The sequence below is a fragment of the Crinia signifera genome, chromosome 1 (assembly GCF_055691185.1).
Source record: "Crinia signifera chromosome 1, ASM5569118v1, whole genome shotgun sequence".
Taxonomy (NCBI): domain Eukaryota; kingdom Metazoa; phylum Chordata; class Amphibia; order Anura; family Myobatrachidae; genus Crinia; species Crinia signifera.
Genome location: NC_139217.1, coordinates 315,409,811 through 315,433,805, shown reverse-complemented (window position 1 = coordinate 315,433,805; position 23,995 = coordinate 315,409,811). Strand labels below are relative to the sequence as shown.

Genomic DNA, 23,995 nt, shown 5'->3' with positions numbered 1-23,995 from the left:
AAACAAAGCAGGGCGCTAATTGGCAGCAGCTGGAATTATCCCACGGAGACCATCAATTCTCCAGGTATGAAATAGTTCATAGGCAAAACAAGAAAGGGATAACCAGCGCATGAGGTGAAACTTGCTTGTGAGCAGGAGATCAGGAGACAGGTGCTATGATCAGTGAGCTAATGAAACCTCACTTACTTTCAAATCCTATCTTGCATTCACATACTGTAGCAGTTTCTTTAACAGGTAAGTATAATACTCTCCCCACATGGACCAACACTTACTTCAGATTTCTATCTCGAATAGACTGAAAGGTATCTTTAATATTATACCACCAATATGGTTTTCAACAGGGTGCCAAATAGATAGTTGAAACTTACTTTAACTTTCTACCACACGTTCCCATAGCAGTTTCTTTAAGTAGGATCTGACATCAAAGGTAATAACACAGAATTTATTCAAATGTTCACATACATACAGAATCAACAGACAAGCGGTGCACAATATCCCATCTAGTGAGCAGATCACGTAACAATCACGTACACGGCGCTGCAGAAGCTGGGATTGGTAAACTCACAGGCTGGAACCGGCACCGCCACCTACATCGAAACACGCTGGTAGGAGATACGCTAGCGGTCACAGCACTAACGTCAACACGTTTCGGATTACTCCTTTATCAAGATGTGCTGCTCTCACTCCCAGGTCCGGAATTTATGCCCAGAGTTTTTGTCACATGATCGGACTTTTACCAATCGCATTAGTATACCTAAAACCCAGCTCTCTCATACTCTAGATATAGTAGCAGGTTTTTGCAGGTTAAGCACTCCTAAACGTTCCAAAGTTAACTGAGCTGGTGCAAGGCACATAGGTACATGAACAAAAGCACTTACCCCCTCTGTGTAGAAGGAATTGGAGCCAGCACTCAGCGATGTAGGTGAAAAAACAAAGAAACTTTTATTGCAAACACATCATTGCAAAAAGTGACAGCTGTAGGAACCTGTAGGTTAGAGGTAGGAGGGCCCTGCTCGCAAGCTTATAATCTATAGGGATAATGGGAGGGATACATAAGGATAGAATTCCATGGCATGGCAGTCCCATCAGATTACAAGAGGGTCCTGGTGGGGGACAATTAGATATAAATGCTACTGGAGGTTGTGTGGGGGTCCTGAATATGATAAGCTTGCCTGAAGAGGTGAGTTTTCAGGGAACGCTTTAAAGTTTGGAGGCTAGAGGAGAGTCTTAGTGTGCATGGGAGGGCATTCCATAGGGTGGGTGCTGCCAGACAAAAATCCTGACAGTGTAAGTGGGAGCAAGTAAGTGGATGAGAGACGTAGAACTTGTGCAGAGCGGAGAGGTCGGTGGGGATATATTTTGAGATAAGCAAAGAGATATAAGTTGGTGTAGTCAGAGTGATGGCTTTATATGTAAGTAGAAGTATTTTATATTTTAATATACAGGCAACCAATGGAGGGACTGGCAGAGCGGATCAGCAGACGATGAACGTCTAGCCAGGAAGATCAGCCTCACAGCTGCATTCAAAATGGATTGTAGTGGTGAGAGTCTTTTCTTAGGAAGATCGGTAAGGAGGCCATTGCAATAATCAATGCGTGATATAATGAGTGCATGGATTAGAGTTTTTGCAGTGTCTTGTGTAAGGTACGGACAAATTTTGGATACATTTTTTAGATGCATGTAACTTGATTTAGAGACAGATTGAATGTGAGGAATGAAGAGTTCAGAGTTGAGGAAGACCCCTAGGCAGCGAGCTTGTGGAGTAGGATTAATTGTTGTGTTCTCAACAGTGATAGAGATATCAAGTTGGTAACTACTCTTGGCTGGTGGGAATAGAATTAATTCAGTTTTTGAAATGTTGAGTTTGAGATGGCGAGATGACATCCAAGATGAAATGGCAGAAAGACATTCAGAGACACGGAGCAATACTGATGGTGACAATTCCGGGGAGGATAGATAGATTTGAGTATCGTCAGCGTACAGGTGATACTGAAATCCAAAAGAGTTGATTAGTTTCCCAGTGAGGAGGTATAGATTGAGAAAAGCAGAGGACCTAAGACTGAACCTTGTGGTACTCCAGGACAGAGGTAGTGAGGAGGAGGTAGAATCAGAGAAGTGAACACTGAAAGAGCAATTAGATAGGTAGGAAGAGAACCAAGAAAGGGCTGTTTCTGAAGACCTAGGAATTGTAGTGTTTGTATGAGAAGTTTGTATGGTCGACAGTGTCAAAGGCAGCTGAGAGATCTAGAAGAATAAGAAGTGAGAAATGGCCTTTAGATTTAGCAGTGGCCAGATCAGTGACTACTTTAGTCAGTGCTGTCTCAGTGGAGTGTTGAGAGCAAAAGAAAAGGCTGACTGAAGTGGGTCCAAAATGTTGTAGGAGTTAAGAAAGTGTGTAAGGCGAGTGTAGGCAATTCTCTCAAGTAGCCTGGAGAGGCATGGGAGCTGAGAGATAGGACGGTAGTTAGTGAGACAGTTTGGATCAGAATTGAGTTTTTTTAGAATGGGAGTAATAAGTGCATGCTTGAACAGAGAAGGAAAGATACCAGTAGAGAGGGAGAGAGAGAGAGAGGTTACAGATTTTAGTTAAGCTTGGGATAAGCACAGGATACAGAGCTTTACTGAATTGTAAGGGTATAGGAACTAGAGAGTTAGTGGAGTAGGAAGATGAGAAGAGTGTGGATACTTCATCCTCACATGTTGAATTAAATGAGGAGAAAGTGGCAAAGGGCTCAGGAAAGGAAGTAAGCAAGTCAATGGCTGAGGAAGAGCATGGCATTTCATCTTGGATTTTAGCAATCTATTCCTTGAAGAAGTAAGCAAGCTCTTGCGCACTGATATTGGCAGGTAGGGAGGGTGAAGGGGAAGGGGGGGTAAAGAAGTGATTTAAATGTATTAAAAAGTCGCTTGGGGTTAGCGGCATGAGAAGAGATGAGAGATTCAAAATAAGTTTGTTTAGCAGTGTCCAGAGCATTACGATAGGAGTGGTAAGTAGTCTTGAATGTGACAAAGTCACTTGGATTTTGAGATTTACACCACTGACGTTCCAATCTACGTGATAGTTTTTGGAGGTGTCTTGTTAATTTAGAGTGCCATGGTTGGCATCTAAGCCTACGTGGATTGTGAGGAGTAGCTGGAGCAGCTTCATTCAGGGCAGTTTGTAGAGTCTGGTTCAGGTGGGTTACAGCTGTCTCAGGACAGGCAAGTGTAGAAATGGGTGAGAGCAGTTGTTGCAGAGAGGTAGAAAGTTGTTGAAGATCAATAGCATTAGTATTTCTGCTGGTTAGAGGAGGCTTGCATGATTTAGGTATTATAGAGTTTGGAGAAATGGAGGAGGCTGAGAAGGTGATACGGTTGTGATCCGAGAGAGGGAATGGTGCTTTAGTGAATTCAGAAACAGAGCATAGCCTAGTGAATACCAGATCAAGGTAGTGTCCCTCCTTGTGAGTAGAGGAGTCAGACCATTGGGTGAGGCCAAGAGAGGTTGTTAGAGAGAGGAGTTTATAGGCATGAGGAGAAAGTGGGCTGTCAATAGCGATATTGAAATCACCCATAATGATGGTGGAGATGTCAGAAGATAAGACGCGGGGGAGCCAGGCAGAGAAATCTTCCAGAAATGTATGTTTGGGAAGCCCAGGTGGGCGATAGATAGCTGTGACATGCAGAGAGAAAGGGGTGAAAACCCTGATAGAGTGAACTTCAAATGCTATAAATGTGAGTGAAGAAACCAGTGGTAGGATTGTGTATGTGCACAACTGGGACAGTAATATACCTACCCCACCTCCTTTACTGTTACCAGGCCTGGAGGTGTGTGTGAAGTGGAAACCACCATGTGACAGTGCTGCAGGGGAAGCTGTGTCTGATTGCTTGAGCCAGGTTTCTGTAATGGCCAGCAGGTTGAAGTTGCCAGAGAGATTATGTATACTGTTTTAAAAAAAAAAAAAAAAAAACAGTGAAAAAACCCATGTCTACCTAATGACCCTTTTGACCTAACCCATGTCGACCTTAAGTCATGTTGACCTATATGCATGTCGACCTAATGCTTGTCGACCATCATGCTGGTGACCCAATGACCGTATCCCCTCAGTTTAACATATAACAACAGTAACATTAAAATGTCTATCAATTACACATTCTTGCAAAACAATTGTATAAACTGATACATTTGTTACATAATAAGTTGTGCCCCATCCCATTCCTGCTGCCCTGGATCCACTCAGTGTACTGTATGAAAAACATGGGGGATTCCATGCACTACTAAGACTAGCAGCACTGGTGCATTACCACCAGTGCTTCTACCAGACCGCCGAGCAGTCTCTGCCCCCTCTCACCCAACAGCTAAAACAGAGCCTGCTCAGCTACTTAGAGCTCCTGCATCTCAGCCTCTCTGCAGGACACGCACAGACGACACGTGGCCCCAGATGGAGCCTGGCCACTGACACCATGTCCAATCTGGCAGCAGAGTCCCAGAGCTCCGTGCACCTGCAGAAGGACGAGTGCACACGCACCTCTATTCAAGATGGAGAACTGGCCGCCCGCGCCACCTCCCTGCTTGCAAAGCCATGGCTGGGGACTAAGACTTGGGGCACAGGAAAAAAAGTCTGCTTACCTTCTGGACCTCAGGTGCAGTCATGCAGCCAGCAATGGGAATCGCAACAGAGGCCTCTATACACAGGCCCTGATACATCCTTTACTGTCTCTGTAGACAGGTCGCCCAGAGACCCGTAGCCAATATTTATAATGAGGGAAAGGACTCCTCCTGAGACATTTCTAAAATTTAAGGAAAAATAAATAAAACCTACTATGTGCAAAAGTTACGATCCTTTTTTCTCCCTTCATCCTTAACCAAAATCCATAAATGAGGTACTATTTTAAAGATTAAGTTCTCCGCTTCTGATAAATTGTTAATTTACAATTGCACATTCTATTGTTTGTTTAAAAATATAGGTTAAATATATACTCTTGGCCCTAGAGTTCTTTCCCTGGATGTGTCGCTATGGATGAGTTTTGCTCAGCTACTCGAAATGGCTACAAAATGAACCAGTTCTTCTTTCATCCTACTACAAACCACCAACCTCACCATAAAATGAATTGGATTTTATTTGCATGCAAAATTTTCCCATGGGCCACCTAGGCCCTTATTCTGATTGATGCGTACTTTTCCGCATACTTTCGGATAGCGTCTTTACGGCGTCTGCGCATGCGTGGAGAACGCAACGCGCATGTGCCACGCATTGACTCCGTACCTGTTCGTGCAAATCCCGTACAAAACTGTGCCCCGCAATCAGTCTTGAAATATGGGCGTCATGCGGAATGAGACATGGGCGTAGTTTCAAAGTGGGAAAAACTGGGAGGAAACATGGGCGGACACGGGGGAGTACACTTATGTTGGGGGGCGTACATTCAGATAGCACTCCGAATGCACGCGACCAAAACCGATAGAAATGTGCGGTGTCCATAAGTCAAGTATTGCTTTGCGGAAACCACTCGGTCTTGCGGTAGCCGAACGGAACGCCTAATGACTACAAGCATTAACACCTGAACCCAATACAATCGACTCCTTTACTCATTACTCACTAATAGGACGCTTGTCAGTGCTTTAATTGAAACCATTGCACTTCAATTGCTGTAAGGGTTAATGTGTGCAATGCATGTGTTAGGCATGCTTGTAAGGATATATTGGCATCTAATTGATTCCAATTCCAAACAGGCATTTTTGTATGAGGATAGGTAATTGAATAAGTGGGTCATGTGATGTATTGCAGAATAGACATAATAGTTTGTAGTTTGGCGTAAATACACCGCTTCCGTGCGGAAGCACCGCTTGCCATCCGTTTGGATGCGGGATTCCCGTGCATACTCTGTAATACCGTGCAGAATCGGAGTGTTTCACCCGCACACGTATGGTTTGTATTTCGTCCGTAAACACGCCCTGTTCTTAAAGAGTGAGTCCGTCCGAATGCGGAGGACACGTGGGCGTTTCTACGGACGATGGCCGCACGCGGCAGCACACCGTGGCGTGCGGACCGCACCGTAAGAATTCGGGAATATCCGCACCGATCAGAATAAGGGCCCTAGTTATGCCTATTATAAATGCACAGGTTCAAGATTACATATAATATTGTGTCATTGGTGCACATAAATGAATATATCTCCAAACACAATAAAATATGCTATTTCCCAAATGTTAACACCCTCAGCCGAGCCAAAGATGAGTTTAATCTATTACAATAAGTTAATACCATTGAAATATGACCTGCTATTCACACTGTATTAATGGCCTGTGCTAATTCTGTGATATCAGAAATGGATATGTTATAACTGAAAAGCAGTCGGGATTCAGAGTCTTTTCTCTGACATCAGAATCCCAACTGTCATAATCCCCAGTGCCAGATTAAGGTCTAAATGGGCCTGGAGCTGAAAATGATCACGGGCCTATTATGCACAATAATAGGGGTTGTGGCCAGCACCTAATAATGTGGGGGGCGTGACCAGTGTTCTGGTTGGGTGGTCTGCTCATGGGTGTGTCTGTATTTGTGAAAATACTTTCAACTAATTATATATGCCTGGAAAAGGCAGGGGGCTGGCATAGTAAATGTACAGGGAGATATATTGGCAGGTGCCCTCCAAAGGTGCACCCGCAGGATACCGATGTCCTAAGATACTTGCGGAGTGAGGCGTACTCCAGTCATAAAAAAAATACTGAAAGCCGAAACTTGGTAGACAACATTTCAGCACCTTTTATGTGGTCACCTAAATGTACCACACCATATACCCCTTATACAAATTATGCAACACAATAGTAACCCCTTTATACTATACTTACCTCTTACACATAATGCTACATGGAATGAGCCAAAATTCACACCGACTAAGCCAAAATTCACACTATGGCACACAGATTGAGTCAAAATTCACATTATGCCACATGAATTGAGCCAAAATACACACTATACCAAACAGAATGAGCAATAATGCACAATATGCTTCAGAAACAGGGGCATTGCGCTTAAGGTGCGCATTAAAAATTTACACTATAATGCCTATTACATGTTAAGCCACACACCATAATGTCCATTACGTATTATGCCAAACACCATAATACCTATTAAAAATTATGCTACATAAGTGCTGTTTACCTAAATGCTCATTGCCAGGGGTTCCATGCTCATTGCCATGTGGGATTACATGCTCGTTGCCAAGGGGGAATACTTGCCTGCGGTAACTGGAGGACAGCTGCCGCTGGGCAGAAATGACAGCCATTGACAGCTAGGCAAAGAGCAGCTGGCTGCCCGGCTGTATTCATAGCACTGCAGGTCCCAGCTATTTGAAATAATACCCCTTTCACACCAGAAATTTGGTTTCATAGAAATCTGTCCTCAAACAACATGAACAGCCATGAAATTACATTTCAGAAATTAAAAGAGATCAACAAGCTTCTGTGATGCCGGAGGGGGAACTGGCAGCCGATGGAACCTGGTGGGGTCGGAATTAGTGGGTCCCATGTTATCCTATGGGGAAAACGTTCTATCTTTGCCTGGCGGTATCTCCGGTTCCCGGCTAGTGATGCGGGGCCGGGCTCGTTGGAAAGCCCTTGCCATCAATTGGCAAAATGGGCCTAATTGGAGAGTGGGCCTGTAGATGTAGCTCCATCAGGCCCATTGTTAATCCGGCCCTGATAATCCCCCTGAGACAGGAGGTGGCGAGCGCATTCAAGCCCTTGCAGAATCGCTGAACTCTCCACCTATTCTATTCTCCCTCTATGGGGGTCATGGATGAGGGAAAAATAACATGTGTAAGTCGGGATTCCGACTGTCGGGCTACTAACAGTCAGGATTTCGATGTCAGAGAAATGACAGTCGACATCCCGACTGTCGGTGATTCATCCGGCACCCATCAGAAATACTAAGACAACCTATGGGAAAACAAGTTTAATCACTAAGGGTGAATATGCTGCTAAGGACAGCATATGGCTTCCAGGTTGTTTGCCTACAACATGTTGGTATTTTGAATGATCTAGAAATTTGTCTAGTTGTCTAGGACATGGGTCCTCAAACTGCGGCCCTCCAGATGTTGTGAAACTACAAATCCCAGCATGCCTTGCCACAGTTTTGCTATAAGGGAGTGGTAAAACTGTGGCAAGGCATGCTGGGATTTGTACTTTCACAACATCTGGAGGGCCGCAGTTTGAGGACCCATGGTCTAGGACAATATTCAGCTTCTACGTGACAAGTTAATTAATTGCTGCATAATCATTTTATGACATAGCTGAAACAGTTTTTAAGCACCTACATATATGTTCTTGTTCTGATTGGAAGAAAAAAATGATTACAGAAAATGAAGAAAGTTAGAGATGTTGAAAAGGGTAAACAATGGCTTATACATAGATTAGGTAAAACACACAAATACACGTGCAGAAAACCAAAATCCTTTGAAGGAAACATTTTATTATGTGGAGCAAATATGTGCAATTTGTGGTTTGTAGTAAACTAATTCATTGTAACTTGGTGTTGACTGAAAGGATTAAGTGGAGCAGTAAAAGATTCAATTAACCTAAACCAGGAACCAATTGAAACAATCTTTGGATTGGTTTACAGTAGAAATAAAGGAGAACCAAGTATTTGCCACAGATATCTGCCTACACACATGCCATCTTTGCAAATAATGTTGATTCCCTGTTTCTTTTTTATCTCTGTTTAAATTAAAAGCATAGTTGACTAGAAAGGCCCAGTTCTATGAATTTCACTAGAAAACTAGTTGAGTATGATACATGCTGTTCCAGCCAATCAGCTCCCAATTGCAATTTTTCAAACACATGACAGTTAGGAGCTGAGGCTGGAGAAATTATTTATTATATGCAACAAGTTTTAGGTAGCTAAAACTCGTTGATAAATGATCTCCAAATGCACCATGTTTACTGAATACAGTATAAAATCATAAACATTTGAAATAGAACTACAAATGTTCTAAATGTGTAAAAAGGTCAGTTTTTTACGGCAGGATGTACTAACAGGAAAATGTGACTAAAAGCCAGTTTTGTACTAAGGGCCCAATTCAGATTTGAGGGCTGGGCTGCGAATTCTTGGAGCCCAGCGATCAGATGAATGTCGCCCTAATCCGCCTTGCATACACGAATTCACGCCCATGTGCCCGACTGCAAATGAGGGCAAACCATTTGCAATCACTGGGCCATAAACCCGGAAGTGCACAGACCAGCACTTGTCGCAAAGTGCAGCTCTCTGAGAGTCTCCATTGCTCTGAGATGGGGAAACATAATATGTCTCTTTCATACTATTATTAATTTGAATATCTACATTTATTAGCTCATGACAACTGAGAGTGGCAGAGTGGCAATAGCGGCAATAGACTACTATCTCTAGAATGTGCAACGGCCCAGATGCTCTGATAAGCTGACTGCCACAAGCAGCTAAAGGTGCCCATACACTTGTTCGATTTGGGACGATTTCACCCGATCCGTCAAATCGGCCCAAATCTGAGATGTGTCCTGTTTGCATCAAACCTGAGCCGCATGAACGTATGCACCATGCGAATGGTGGGCCGGCCAGGGCCGGCGCCACCACTAGGCAAACCTAGGCATTTGCCTAGGGCGCCGGCCACTGGAGGGCGGAAAATGCCGCCCGGGTACCTGTCCTACCGGCGCTGTCTATTTCAATCTGGCGGCGGAGGCAGCGGGGGTCCCTGCAGTCTATTAAAAATCACGAGCGCTATCCGCCGGGCTATGCGGAAGCGCTTCTAGTGTGAAAACTCTGGCAGCACGGTGCACGCTGATCTCAGCCAATCAGCGTGCTGCCAGAGTTTTCACACTAGAAGCGCTTCCGCATAGCCCGGCGGATAGCACTCGTGATTTTTAATAGACTGCAGGGACCCCCGCTGCCTCCGCCGCCAGATTGAAATAGACAGCGCCGGTAGGACAGGTACCACCCCACACCTCACACACACCACCCCCCCCCCCCCGGCACCGGGGCGCCCCCAGCCCGACTCGCCTGGGGCGCTCCGGTGCCTTGCACCGGCCCTGGGGCCGGCAAACCACCATTTGCAAGGCGGGATCTGGTTGACTCGCAAGGATGCAAATTTGCATCTGATCGAAACAACCAGAATAACCCCCTAAATGTCTTGTGGCTCACTTACTGACTTATTACCAATTATATACATCTGCTAGTAATACAGTAAGTATTGATAAATGTAACATCATGCCACTTACTAATATAGGAATATATAATGCCAAACATCGCTGTTACATTATTAATAATTAGAGAGAGGAATTCTGAGACATACTATAGTTCATGGAGGAGGAAGATTTGTTTTGCCGGGATACAGTCATTGGGTCACCAGCAAGTAGGTCAACAAGCATTATGTCGACACAACTAAGAAAACATGTCAACCTTTTCACTGTCAACCTTGTCTCTAATGTCCCTGTCGACCTAACCCATGTCGACCTTCCTGCATGTCGAACCTAGCGGTGTCAACCTAATGCTTATCGACCTACTTGCTGACCCAATGATCCATACCCTACCATCCATGCCATACTCTAAAGAAGTGTATTCTTTTTTCCACAACTAGATGCCATATGCTATTATCATCATCCCTGGGTAAAGCAGTCGATGTTTTCCATTGAATGGAACAGAATACAAACACACTGATAGCTAACAAGTCTTATGGTCATCATGTGGTGATGCAGTGCGCCAATAAATAACATGGTGGCCAATTCAGTCCTGTTTTTTAGGGTCCGAATTCGTTCTTGATGTTCATTTTATTTATTTATTTATTAACAGTTTCTTATATAGCGCAGCATATTCCGTAGCGCTTTACAATAGCAGACAGTGAAACAACAAAACAGGGTATTTACAGACAGTCAAAATGTAGGAGGGCCCTGCTCGCAAGCTTACAATCTATAGATTCATGATTTGCGCATGTGTGAATATGGGCATAAGCAAACCCCGGGAGCAAACACACTCGCCGGGCCGTATGCTCCGCGAAGGGACGGCCGCGGGTGGGCGCAGGGGTACACCTAGCAATTCATGGCATGCCCAAAAAAATGGTGGGTGCACTCATGAAAACGCTGTTCGTACCTCTACGAATGCAGGTGGATTGATGCCTGCTCGGGGCAAGCGTGTGAGTTGACGCCAGCTAACGCCCCAAAACTGGTGAGCAACCATCAAATTATTTATTTTCCGTTCGGCTGCGAAAATATCCACTCACTTGCTAGCAAGCGAACTTCGGGCAGAACGAGGGGGGGGGGGGGGGTTTCAGCGGGGCATAGTTTATCTGTACACTAGTATATGCTTGGGTCCAATATAGTGTATGTAATATTATATTGGTGTTTATATTTCTTGTCCGTTACCTGCAAATTAATTTTCTTATTTCTTACACTTACAAAGAAGGCTGCTTTGTTACAGCTCTCGGAGTGTCAAGTAGTCCGCAGCTTGAGCGTTACGCTAGACTACTACTTGTAAGTAATGTAATAAAAGAAATTATAAGAAATACCTAAAATTGCATATTCATGCATAAATCCTAGAAACAACTGGTGAACTTCAGAACAGTATCCATATAAAACCAAAATCGGAAATTGAAATTTGTTCCGGAAACTATTATTTTCATGACAGGTTGTGTGAAAGAATCCTAAATCCCGTGATGAAAGGTGACCATGTTGTTCAATGAAAGCAACATTAAACGAGAGCTGTAAGCTAACATTCCTGTGGTGAGCGTCTTTTAGAGATAATCACAAAGCAAATACTGCTAGGAGGGTTTTTTTGTTATATAGTTTGTAACCTAAAATAATTTATACACTGAGGTTTCAAGTAGTACAAATAACGTAAAAGTCTGATCCACCAAACCTAGTAGGTTGCTGAATGCTAATAGATCATAGAGGAGCATATGGAAATGAGGAAAGAATTTTAGTTATTGCTTTTCAAAAATACAAACCAGTGGCGTCAGTGGCGGAACTCCCGGAGGCAATGGAGTCCAGAGCCGGCCTTAGGCATAGGCAAACTAGGCAATTGCCTAGGGCATTTGGAATGCCTAGGGGCATCAGCAGCTTCTGCTGATTAAAATGATATGCAGCATGCCTATATTCTATGTGTTAGTGAGGCTGTATCTGCATATGAAATAGTGTATTTATGGAAATCACTGTAACATAGCATTCTGTATGCAGATACAGCCAGTCGCACACAGAATATAGGCACGCCGCATATCATTTTAATCATAATGTGCAACATATGTGTAATGGGCATTGTGTGTGTCATGTGTATAAGGGCCTTTACTAATGTGCAACATATTTGTAAGGGGCATTATGTGTGTCGTTATGTGAATGAAGGGCATTAATAAAGGTTGGCATAATGTGTAAGGGGCATTATGGTTATAAGGACATTAATAATGTGTGTCATGTGTAAGGGGCATTACTGTGTGGTATTATCAGGGGTGCCGAGAGAAAGGGGTAGGGGGTACAAATTACCCAGGCCAAAGTCTGATGGAAGGGCCCAGTGGGGGCCCGAGCCCCCTCCCCTTAAGTGACAGCAGCAGCTGCAGCTCTTCTTCTCTGCCCAACACACAGTGTTTTGTGCTGGGTTGCAGTGTGGCCATGGAGGTGCTTAAAATACAATATTTTCTCAGGGTATAATGTGAATAATGTGAGGAGTAATGTACATAAGGTAAAGTGGTACTACTGTGTGATGAAACGTGAATAAGGGACACCATTGCATGATATAATGTGAATAAAGTTGCACTACTGTGTGGCATAATTTGAATTGGGGGTACTATTGTGTGGCCATGCCCCTTCCCAGCAAGAACACACCCCTGTTTGGGCTGCGCACCGAATGTGTGCACTGTTTCTATTTAAAATATTGCGGGTAGGAGCACCAAAATGATGACTGCTATGATGAGGGTTGATGGTGCTGGGAAAGGGGAGCAGAGTCAGAGGCGGAACTAGTGGCGGTGCTAGGGGGCACCAGCCAAAATCTTGCCTATGGCGTCATTTAGGCTAGGGCCAGCTCTGATGGAGTCATCTGCCGCCGGGCGCCAGGCTTAATCTCCATTGCCTCTGATGTTCCGCTTAGTGCTGCTGCCGCTTGCCGCACTTATCTTATTCAACGGCAGGTGGCTATGTTATGCAGCAGTGCGGGCTGGTGCAGGCTGCCCCCCCATTCTTATGAGCAGTGGTGCGGACGCGCGCCTACCTCCCCCGTAGCCATGTGCGCATCGCCTCCTCCCTGTCACCTGGTATATTTGTTAGGGACTGACTACCCCTAAAACTGAGCAGCAGTCCTTTTTTCTGAAAACCAGCTCTAATTCCCTGACGCCCTTGTCTTTATCTCTAATTCGAAAAATACCTCTTTTTGGGGCAGAAGTCGGCCTGACGAAGAGCCGGGAGTCGGGCGGCAGACAGTTCACTCCACACAGCCAGTGTGCGAGTGTAACTAAAAGCCGGGAGCTGGATGGGAGACGGTGCAGCGACAGTCTTTGAGGGTAAGTCTATGAAGCACCTCACATTCTTGTGACATTCCTTCTATCTCTCTCTCTCTCTCTGATGGAGATTCTCTAAGAATCTCCGCCCCCCTTCGCCTGTCTTCGCAATTATAATTATCGCATATGTTGTAACATATGCGATAATTATAGCAAAGGACAGCTCTTGCGTTAAGAGCTGTCCTTTGCTGTGAGAGTCGCCGGGTCCCAGCAGGTCCCGGCGGCTCCCCCATCCCTCACACACCCGGCGCTGCTGCTGCTGCGCCGGGCTCTCCTCCTCCCTGCACCCGGAAGAGGATCAGTGCAGGGAGGAGGTCACAGATCCGGGCAGCACTGCGCTGTGCTGCCCGGACACAGGTGAGGGGGCGATGCGGGGTGGCGGGGGTCTGTGCGGGGCGGCGGGGGGTCGTTGCAGGGCGGCGGAGGGATGCAGTAGAAGCCCATTGGCTTCTATGGGGCATCGCCAGATTTTTCTGGTGATGCCCCCCGCCGCGTTAACCCGGCGGGGGATGCTTAGAGCATTCCAAAATGCAGTAAAAACCCCGATAACGGGTTTTTTACCGCTTTTCTTATTTAGAGAATCTCCCCCTGTCTCTCTCTCTCTCTCTCTCTCTCTCTCTCTCTCTCTCACTCCTCTATCTCTCATTCACCCTCTCTCTAGCTAGCTAGCTTTGCGGGAGGGGGGGGGAACTTTTATGGCGTAACTATAAATTTTGCTCCCCCCTGCCAAAAAGTTTGAGGCCCCCCCCCCAGGCTCCTCTCCAGCAGTGTGTTTCCCCAGCAACAGTGACGCCAGAGACATTATTCCCTATTAAATAATTGCAGTTGGAGTCTGACGCATGTTCTTAAAATGGTCCCAACAAGCCCGCCCAGAGTTTTGCTGCCACTGCCCATTTCCTGCTCTCTGTCACTTGCAAATGAATCCTCACTTTGAGCTTAATCACAATTCAATTTCTGAGCGCGTGCAGTGAAGCATGCATAGCCGCAGGGCTATTTTTCTGGACCAGAAGTTCTGGACCAGTGTATACTAGTTCAGCAGCACTGCAGCAGCCATGAGAGAGTGACTCTGGAGGGGGGAGGGGGGGGGGGGGGTTGCTGCTGCAGGGGCAGAATTAAACTGGCTGACCACAGAGAAACCTTGGTTACCAGGTGTCTTTTCCTTCCCCAAGCAGTAGTAGCCAGCGGCATCCCTCCATGCGGCCGCCGGAAGCTCCGAGGTTGTCGACAGCACTTAGGTCATTAGGTCGACACCATTGGGTCGACAGGTGGGAAGGTCGACAGGGTTGTAGGTCGACAGGTGTCTAGGTCGACATGGGACAAAATCAACATGGGTTTAGGTCGACATATGCGTTAGGTCGACATGGGTCAGGTCGACAGGTCGTTAGGTTGACATGGGTTTTTCACTGTTTTTTCACTGTTTTTTGACCCGATATGTGCCGACAGGTGGTATGTCAAGCCCTACCATCCACTAGGGCGTGGTGTGAAAATAAAATAGTGTGCCGAGCGCAGCGAGGCACCGTGCCCGAAGCATTGCGAGCGAAGCGAGTGATGCAAGGGGCTGCGGTTGACTTCCAACTGACTTCCAACTGTGCCGACATTTGGGTAAAAAAACAGTAAAAAAAACCATGTCGACCTAACGACCTGTCGACCTAACCCATGTCGACCTAAACCCACGTCGATCTTGTCCCATGTCAACCTAGACACCTGTCGACATTCACCCATGTCGACATACAACCCTGTCGACCCAACGGTGTCGACCTAATGACTGTCGACCTAACTATGGTCGACAAAACGATCCACACCCATTTCTGATCACAGTGGCAGCCAGTGGTAGCCCTCTGCATCCCTCTTCGTGGCCCTCAGATTCAACATAGAGAGGCACCTATGATGTCCTGCCTCTTATGATACACCCCACAGCTCCATGGCAGAGCTGCGCCTGAAGTAGTGCCAGCTCCATGCAGCCTGGCTGCGCTGAGAAGAGGTTGTTGGAGAAGTCCTGCTGCAGGTAACCCAGTGTCCCCCTTTTCTGTCTCTCAGTAACCTAAATTTTACCTCTGTAGCCTGTGACCCACATCTCCTGTACCTCCCACTACCAGTCCTCCTGTGCTCCCCTGCCAGTCCTTCTGTGCCCACTCTGTCAGTCCTCCTGTGCCCCCCTCTGCCAGTCCTCTGTCCCCCTCTGCCAGTCCTCCTCTATTCCCCAAGTACCACAGTACACCTCTCTGCCAGTTCCACAGTACCCCTTCTTCCAAAAGCCAGTCTCTCTGCCAGTCCAGAGTTTGATGCCCCACCCCCACAAAAGCTCCGTCCACATCTCCGCCCACTCTGCTCCTTCCCAGAGAGTACCTGGACCCAGTGGCGTAACTAAATACATGTGGGCCCCATAGAAAAAGTTTGTAAGGGGCCCTATTTATCACCTACTGCTGAAAAATGTATACAGCACATGATATTTTGACAGGCAAAGTGTGCCCCCCTCAGCTCTGGGCCCCATAGCAGCTGCACCTCCCTGCACCTATGGTAGTTACGCCTTTGCCTGGACCTATTTTTCTACAAAAATAGCACTGCATAGCCCATATATAATAGCTCAATTGTATGAACATTGGAATAGCAAATATGAACCAGGCCCATCGCTCATTATTGTATACATTATTTAAGAAATTATGCTTATTTCAAGGTGATTTATTCCTTCTGCAAATTAAACACAACTATCAAAGACAGTAATGACTGAATGAAATAACAAACCTGTGCTGTTTCTTTTTTAAACCATAACGTTTCTGGATTTTGGGAACAATTACCATCATGTATTCAGATTTTAGGTTAATGTGTGATTGATTTGTTATCTTCAACCTGCTACCTATAAAGAGGGATTGTGTAACACTGTTAATCAGTATTCCAAAACAGATTTGAGCATCAGCATACCTCCCAACTTTTGTAGTTGGGAGGTCGGGACGCTCGCGAAAAGGGGGCGCGGCTTCGTTTTCGCACAGCATCTATTCTTGGCAGGCTGGGGGGGCTACCAACTGTCCCCCCCACCGTGGGACAATGCATCAGTATGATCTTCACTTCACTTTCACTTTTAAAAGGAAATTATAAAGCTTATTTCAGGGCCATAATTAGGGATGTGTGGTTGGTGCCATCCCCCAGGGTGCAGGGATAGTACATGCACTTGGCTTGTAGCCTGATAGCATGATATCATGTGTTTTTGTCATCCCATTTGTTGGATCGTAGCGACATATGGGGCACATTGTCTTATGCAGTGGTGTCAAACTGCCCTCCAGCTGTTGTGGATCTTCATGTCCCAGCATGCCCTGTCACAGTTTTACCAATCCATTATATTAAATCTACAGCAGGGCATGCTGGGATGTGTAGTTCCATAACAGCTGGAGGGCCATGAGTTTGACACCACTGGTCTAATGTGGACCCGCTATGATGCTGACGATGTACTCTCCCTTCCATCATCAGCAACATCCTCTGCTGGGCATGCATGGAAGGAAGGCATCATGGCAGCCACCAGTGCTCTCTTGCAGTCGGCATCTGTAAGTGTGTATGCCAGGTCCCAATGGCGGTGATGTCACATCGGGTTGTGTGTACCTAGCTTAATGTACATTATATTGGACCTAGGTAGGATATAAATCATTTATGCACAATTCATTCACTATATTTATTACATGCATTCCAGTCAATTTGTTCTGTCTTTCAACTGAGTGCTCTATGTACATTTATCCTGAATAGAAAGTGGTATACTAGGTAATGCTAAGTGACTGGTATATTAAATTCATATTCCTAGCAATTCAGAGTTAAACATATGAACACAATTTGTTTTGTCCAGAAAGAGTTTGTTGGCATACAAGTATTTCCATAGACACCAGTGACTGTGCCAAGTTCCTTTCATGGAATAGAAATCTCATACAGACAAACTAATCTGTGAATGCACTTTGGCTTAATTCTTGGACCTGATACTTATTATATTGTGCTCAGTACGGTAATGACTGATATTCAATGGTATTTTCTATGCACAGATAGTTTTTAGCAAACATGAGCTCTAATGTGAATGATGTGTGTGATTGATTAAAGTCAACAAAATTGAACATGATGGAACAATGGAAAAACTAATGGAAACATTAAGGGGGGCAGTACGGACAGTGTAATATTTAGCATTACTGCCTCACAGCAATGAGGTCCTGGGATCGATTCCCACCATGGCTCTAACTGTGCGGAGTTTGTATATTCTCCCCGTACTTGCGTGGGTTTAAAATAAATAAGGGGGAAATTTCCTAAGATGTGAATTCTACTTCACATGTGATGTTGCTTTGGGCAACCAATCAGAATCTACTTCTTATTTATTTAGTACCCTCTAGAAGATAGTAGACAGCATCTGATTGGTTTCCCATAGCAACACCGCCTGTGAAGTAGAATTCACATCTTAGTAAATGTCCCCCTAATAGTTATAGATGTATGTAATACTCTAGCAAGGCAAATTCTATTTTTTTTTTGTTGCCACAGTTACTAATAGAAAATGCTCCTGTCATTTGGCACAAAGAATGACAAAGGAATTAAATGTTAGTGGATCTGCAACCAAAGAGTCTATAGTTCAATTATATACAGTACAGTATGGATGATCAGAAGATGGGGAAAATTCAGAACAATAAATATCTTTATCCCCATTCCTGCCATCATCAGTGGGAAATTTAAAGCTATAAATAAAATGTTCAGCTTAAAATATTTAGTTACTTCATCATTGATGGACCAGTGATATCAATGCAGAATCAACAGTATGAAGTCTACATTGTCATTGTTGATCTTTTGTCTACATCCCAGTTTTTCTGATGGGACACATATACAGGTTGAGTATCCCGTATCCAAAATGCTCTGGACCAGGAGAATTTTGGATAACGGATTATTCCGTATTTCGGAATATTTTAATATTTCAATGATGTATTTTGAAGTATCTTGCATTTATGCTGTATAAACACATAATATACACACAAATATATTTTATTACCACATAAAATACACACAAACATATTTTATTTGTTCAAAAAACAAGGTTTCAAAACGTGAAACAAAATGTGTGTACTATCTCAGCACTGAATTTGAATGCCAAGCAATCATTGTCTTGCACATATATAGTGCCAGTTACATATCATGTCCCCAGTGATGCTGTTACATATGTCCCCAGTGAGTTTTTAGCAAAAAAAAATTTTTTTTTCACTTTCTGGAATGTCCGTATTTCGGAATAATTCGGATAACGGATATTCGGATACGGGATACTCGACCTGTATTAATTCTACACAAATATAATTAGTTATTTCTGTCACAGGTATTATTATTTTTACTAAGTTGTACAAATATTATAATCTTGTTGAAACAGGAGTGAGCTACTGTGAAGACTCAAGCCTTCCTATTTTCCAGTGAGGTTTCATGCCCTATCCCAAGATGGCCACCAAGTTCTCTTTTGAGCATGTGCAGGATCCATCTTGTCCATAACTTTGTGAGAGATTGTGTTGTGTGACATAGTGGGAGACAGTGGTCTCCTGCTTAGCTCCAGAGAGGTCACAAGCTGTTCCAGCATCCCTGCACTGTTACCTGTTGGCAATATACATTGACCAGTTGGTGAGCTGTATGAAACACCACTTAGCTAAAGCTGCGCTCCAGCATCATTGTACATGTTACAGTGTGTACCTGCTATCCATCTATCTATCTATCTATCTATCTACAGCAGGTATTCCCAACCACGGTCCTCAAGGCACACCAACAGTGCAGGTTTTAGTGATATCCAGGCTTCAGCACAGATGGATTAATCAGAATCACTCAGGTACTAATTAAGTCACCTGTGCTCAAGCCTGGATATCACTAAAACCTGTACTGTTGATGTGCCTTGAGGACTGTGGTAGGGATCTACAGTATCTATCTATCTATCTATCTATCTATCTATCTCTATCTATCTATCTATCTATCTATCTATCTATCTATCTATCTATCTATCTATCTATCTATCTATCTATCTATCTACCAACATCAATGATAAAGTAACATGGCTGTTCATAGTTTGAGTCCCCCACTGGTGTATGCCTATATAACTTCTAAGTATCTATAAGAACACACACATCATTTCAATCAATTTTTAGCATGGATATTTATTTTTCAGTACTTGTTTAGTTTCACGGCGTCACATATATCGCATGCGATTTCATCCAATTTTGTACCTGTTCATAACCCTACTATCCACTACACATGGAGATGATTTTCTATAGTGTGGCGAGCGCTTTACATGTATTCCTTGGTGAGTGCATCGAGCCCCGCAAGGGGCCGCGGAATACATGTAAAGTGATACGCGTCCGCTCGCCATGCTCGGGCTGGGTGGCTCGCTTTGCTCGCCACACTATATGAAATCAACTACATGCGTAATGGATAGTGGGGTTATGAACAGGTCCAAAATCGGATGAAATCGCATGCGATATCGCATCTGCCGCCGTGAAACTAAACAAGTACCTTTACTAAATGATAAGAGACACAGTTTAAATAAACCATAGTGGGATTGAACACATTTCTCGTTAACCCTTGTTCCCACATACCTAGGACTACTAGAAGAACCCTAGAATTTTAGTGGTTCCTTATAAACCGCACACTGGGACTGATTCAGATCCAATGGTGAGCCACTTTAAAATAAGAACATTAACATCGTTCAACATTCATTGTAGTCCATTTTTTAATTAAAAAAAATTACAATTCATTTAAACCAGACTGTTTGAATTGCAAAAAAAATTTGGACTGCAAAAGTTTAGGCTGCATGCAATTTAGGGGTTTAAAATATCCACATACCACTTTGGGTTTTACCACTGGGTAATAAATTTAGTAATCTAGGGGGCGAAACAATTCAGTAATGAATAAAAATAAAATAACAGCCTATGATGAATTCCGCCTTGGAAGTTGCTCAGTAAGATCTGTTGGATAACTTGCATATTCCTAGCATCTTATGTAGCCTACCAACATCAGTCTGATAATATGGCAGCTTTTTATCGTACATATAGAAATATGAAGTATACAGTATAAGCACACCTTTTAGCAAAACACTGACCACTTATATTGGTTACTTGGAAAATGCACCAAACTATAAACTGGGCTATAATTAAGAATTCATTTCTAAACTATGTTCCTTCATCACATCTAATTATACTAGCCAGAGGTAATTGCTGCAACATAATAGCTTCCTTTATTTCATTCCAGATTAAGAGATTCCTGGATCAGCTTTGTTCCTGAGAAATCTATCTACCTTCACCTGGCGTGTACATGTGACCAGTAGAGTACCGGTAGAGGAATACTTGTGAACAGCTCCCTGTCGGATTGTTCCCCCCAGATAAAGTGCTGTTCATAACAATGGACATCTGTTACAAAGGATACCTTCCTCTTTTGGAGGGAACATAGGACGGAATGTACAGTGAATACTGCATACCAGGAACTGAAATATTTCCATCATATCTTCTTTTATTATTTTACCAATTAATGCCTTAAGGGTCACCATTGGCTTTTGTCCATGCATTGCAAAATGTGTACAGTATATCCATAGCCATCTGCAACCATTTCTCCCAAAGCACAAGTACAGTATGTGGAAGAGATCACAGGGTGATCCGTAAGATATTTCAAAATGAGTTGGCAGCCTTTACAAAGTCATTGTAATTCTTTAATGTAAACTTGTTGAAATCACTTGTGTTATTTTTCATTTGCCAAATGAGCACATGGCAGCTGCGACACAGCGCAAAATAGTCTTCAGTGAGATCACATGCCTGCCCTTGTGGCCTTAGAGTTCTGCCAAAGTGCATTCATCAGATGCAGAGTAAGGTGGCGGCATTTGCAGAGTGTAGGTTAGTATAGTGCATTGAGAGGACCTACAGTACAAAAGATGTGGAACAAGATTTTAGTACATAGAAAGAGGGTTGGATATAATGTAGTCTGTGGTGTCCTGTGCTATAAAGAAAAAATGTGAAGCAGCGCTTAATTAATTAAAAATATATGAAAAATAATCCAAAAAAATCAATTGGTCTGATTTTACTAAGATAGATACATTTAAAAATACAATTAATAACACAATATTGACCACTCAATATTATGTGAATATAAAACACAGATGTGTAGCATAAATTAAATAACCCACACAGTTCCTGGTTAGTATAATAAGGGAGCTGTCCATTCCTATTATGTCCCCTTTAGTGTGTAAGACTGGTACTGCACCATCTGAGAGAAGTGACCAACTCTCATCTTGACCCTCTGCAGTTCGCCTACCGGGCAAACAGAAGCGTTGAGAATGCGGTCAACCTGGGACTGTGCCACATCCTGCAACACCTGGATCATCTAAGCACCTATGCAAGGGTCCTATTCATTGACTTCAGCTCAGCATTTAACACCATTGCCCCCAGTACCCTGCAGCCCAAGCTTCTCTCCCTTGGAGTCCCGGAACCAAACTACTCCTGGATTGTGGACTTTCTGACACAACAAAACAGGTGGTAAAAGCTGGGTCCTTCATGTCCTCAACTCAGATGATCAGCACTGGAGCCCCACATGGGTGTGTATTCTCCCCGCTGCTCTTCTGCCTTTACACCAACAACTGCTCCTCAACTGAGTCAGTAAAAATCATAAAGTTCGCAGATGACACCACTGTCATCGGCCTATTCAAGGTAGGGGATGAGTCTGCATACAAAAGGGAGGTGGCCAGGCTAACACAATGGTGTGACATGAACAACCTAGTATAAACCCTGCCAAAACAGTCAAGTTGGTGGTAGACTTCAGAAGAAAACACACAAATTTCTAGGGACAAAAATTTCAAGAGACCTCAAATGGGGGCCCAATATAAGCACCATCGTTAAAAAGGCCTAGCAATGGCTGTTCTTCCGACGGTCCTTAATTCTTCAGAAAATTTGAAATCCCACAAGATCCGCTTCACATATTCTACACAGGGATGGTGGAGTCTGTCCTATGCTCCTCTATTTCAGTCTGGTATGGATGAGCTAATGAGACTGATAAACAAATACTTTAAAGAGTGGTGCGGACTGCAGAGAAGTTAATTGGGAGTGAACTCCCCCTAGTAAGGAAACTTTACTTAACCAGGGTGAAGAAGCGTGCAAGGAAGATTGTAGCAGACAAGCTCCACCCTGGTCATAACCTACTAGACATTCTGCCATCATGCAGATGCTTCAGGACCATCTGTGCCAAGTCGTCTAGGATGGCAAGAAGTTTCTTTCCCATAGCCATTCACCAGTTGAATATGTGATCTAAGCTAATGACATTCCAATTGCCTAAATAGGCGAAGCATAACCACAAGCTAACTGACCACCATATACAGAGCAGTTGGACTGTATTGTATTGCAATGTAATGCTCTGAAATGTTAAGTCTGTCATGTCCCCCACCTCCTGCACCACTGCTTGTAAAGCCGGACTGCACCGCAAAAATTTCCAAGTATACGCAAGTATACGTGGCCAATAAAGTTGATTCTGATTCTGATATTGTGTCTGAATGAAGAATTTAATGGAGTAGTGTTAAATATGGTCGACTAATGTAGAATGAGCAGTCCCGCACTTCTGTTCACCACTTATTGTTGGTATTTTAGGCTGGTCCAAACAGGGTGTCCAGTCCACCATTAAGGATATGTTTGGCGGTTTAGAATGAAATCAGGTGAGGAAGGTTCTACTCAATCAGAGTGTATATGGGGCTGGTCCGGATCAGTTCCAAATTGATGTAGACCTGGAATGTAATATCTCAGTCCAGGATAACTGTGAGGGCAAGATATACCACATCAAAAGGGCACCTTGATCACACGGCCAGATGTGTGGCATCAGGCCTAAGTAATGATTGACAATAGCGGAAGTTGGGCATCCCTACCATCAGTCTGGTCATGTGATCACATACAGTATACTGTATTACAATAGCAGAAGTGGGACATCCTTATTTCAGTCCAGTAATGTGTCTAGAGTTGGCTAATATTACTAAAGTTATAATCTCTCATTTCTCTTTATATTTATAGAAATGCAGAGTAGTGAATAATCTTTAGATCCCAAATTATATCTATGATATCATAATAGAGATAAAATAATTGTGTGACATCCCGGACTGGATTTCCAAGGTCACATGTTCAATGTTTTCAAAGGTTGCCATAGCTACCATTGTTGGACAGGGAACAGCCCTCTAGGGTTCTGCAGAAGAGCAATCGGTTTTGTAAACAGACCAAATGTAAAAAATCTTGAAAGTACATAATAATCTTAGTGTACTTATATTTTCAGACATATAAACCTAGGGCTAATTAGATTAGCAGTAAGGTCTAAAAAAAAGGATAGAATTTATAGGGCTAAGTAACTAGAAAAAAATCAAAGGGTGGGATAGAAAAATGTAAATAGAATTAAATAAATCTGGGAACAGTGTGAATAAGTACAGTGACTGTGAAAATACATATAAATATAAGGAAATTCCCTACATAAATGTAAACATATTATAAAGGGTTTACTTTGGAAGAGGAACAGAACAGAT

At 43.8% G+C, this 23,995-nt stretch overlaps 1 long non-coding RNA gene across 1 annotated transcript in view; it reads left to right on the top strand.

Annotated features, from left to right (window-relative positions):
- LOC146029196 (uncharacterized) overlaps positions 1–21,461 on the top strand; it is a 37,546-nt gene extending 16,085 nt beyond the window's left edge. The window contains exon 5 of the long non-coding RNA XR_014455323.1: positions 20,707–21,461. This is a non-coding gene — a long non-coding RNA (uncharacterized LOC146029196). The remainder of the gene's footprint in view (positions 1–20,706) is intronic.
- The last annotated feature ends 2,534 nt before the right edge of the window (positions 21,462–23,995 follow it).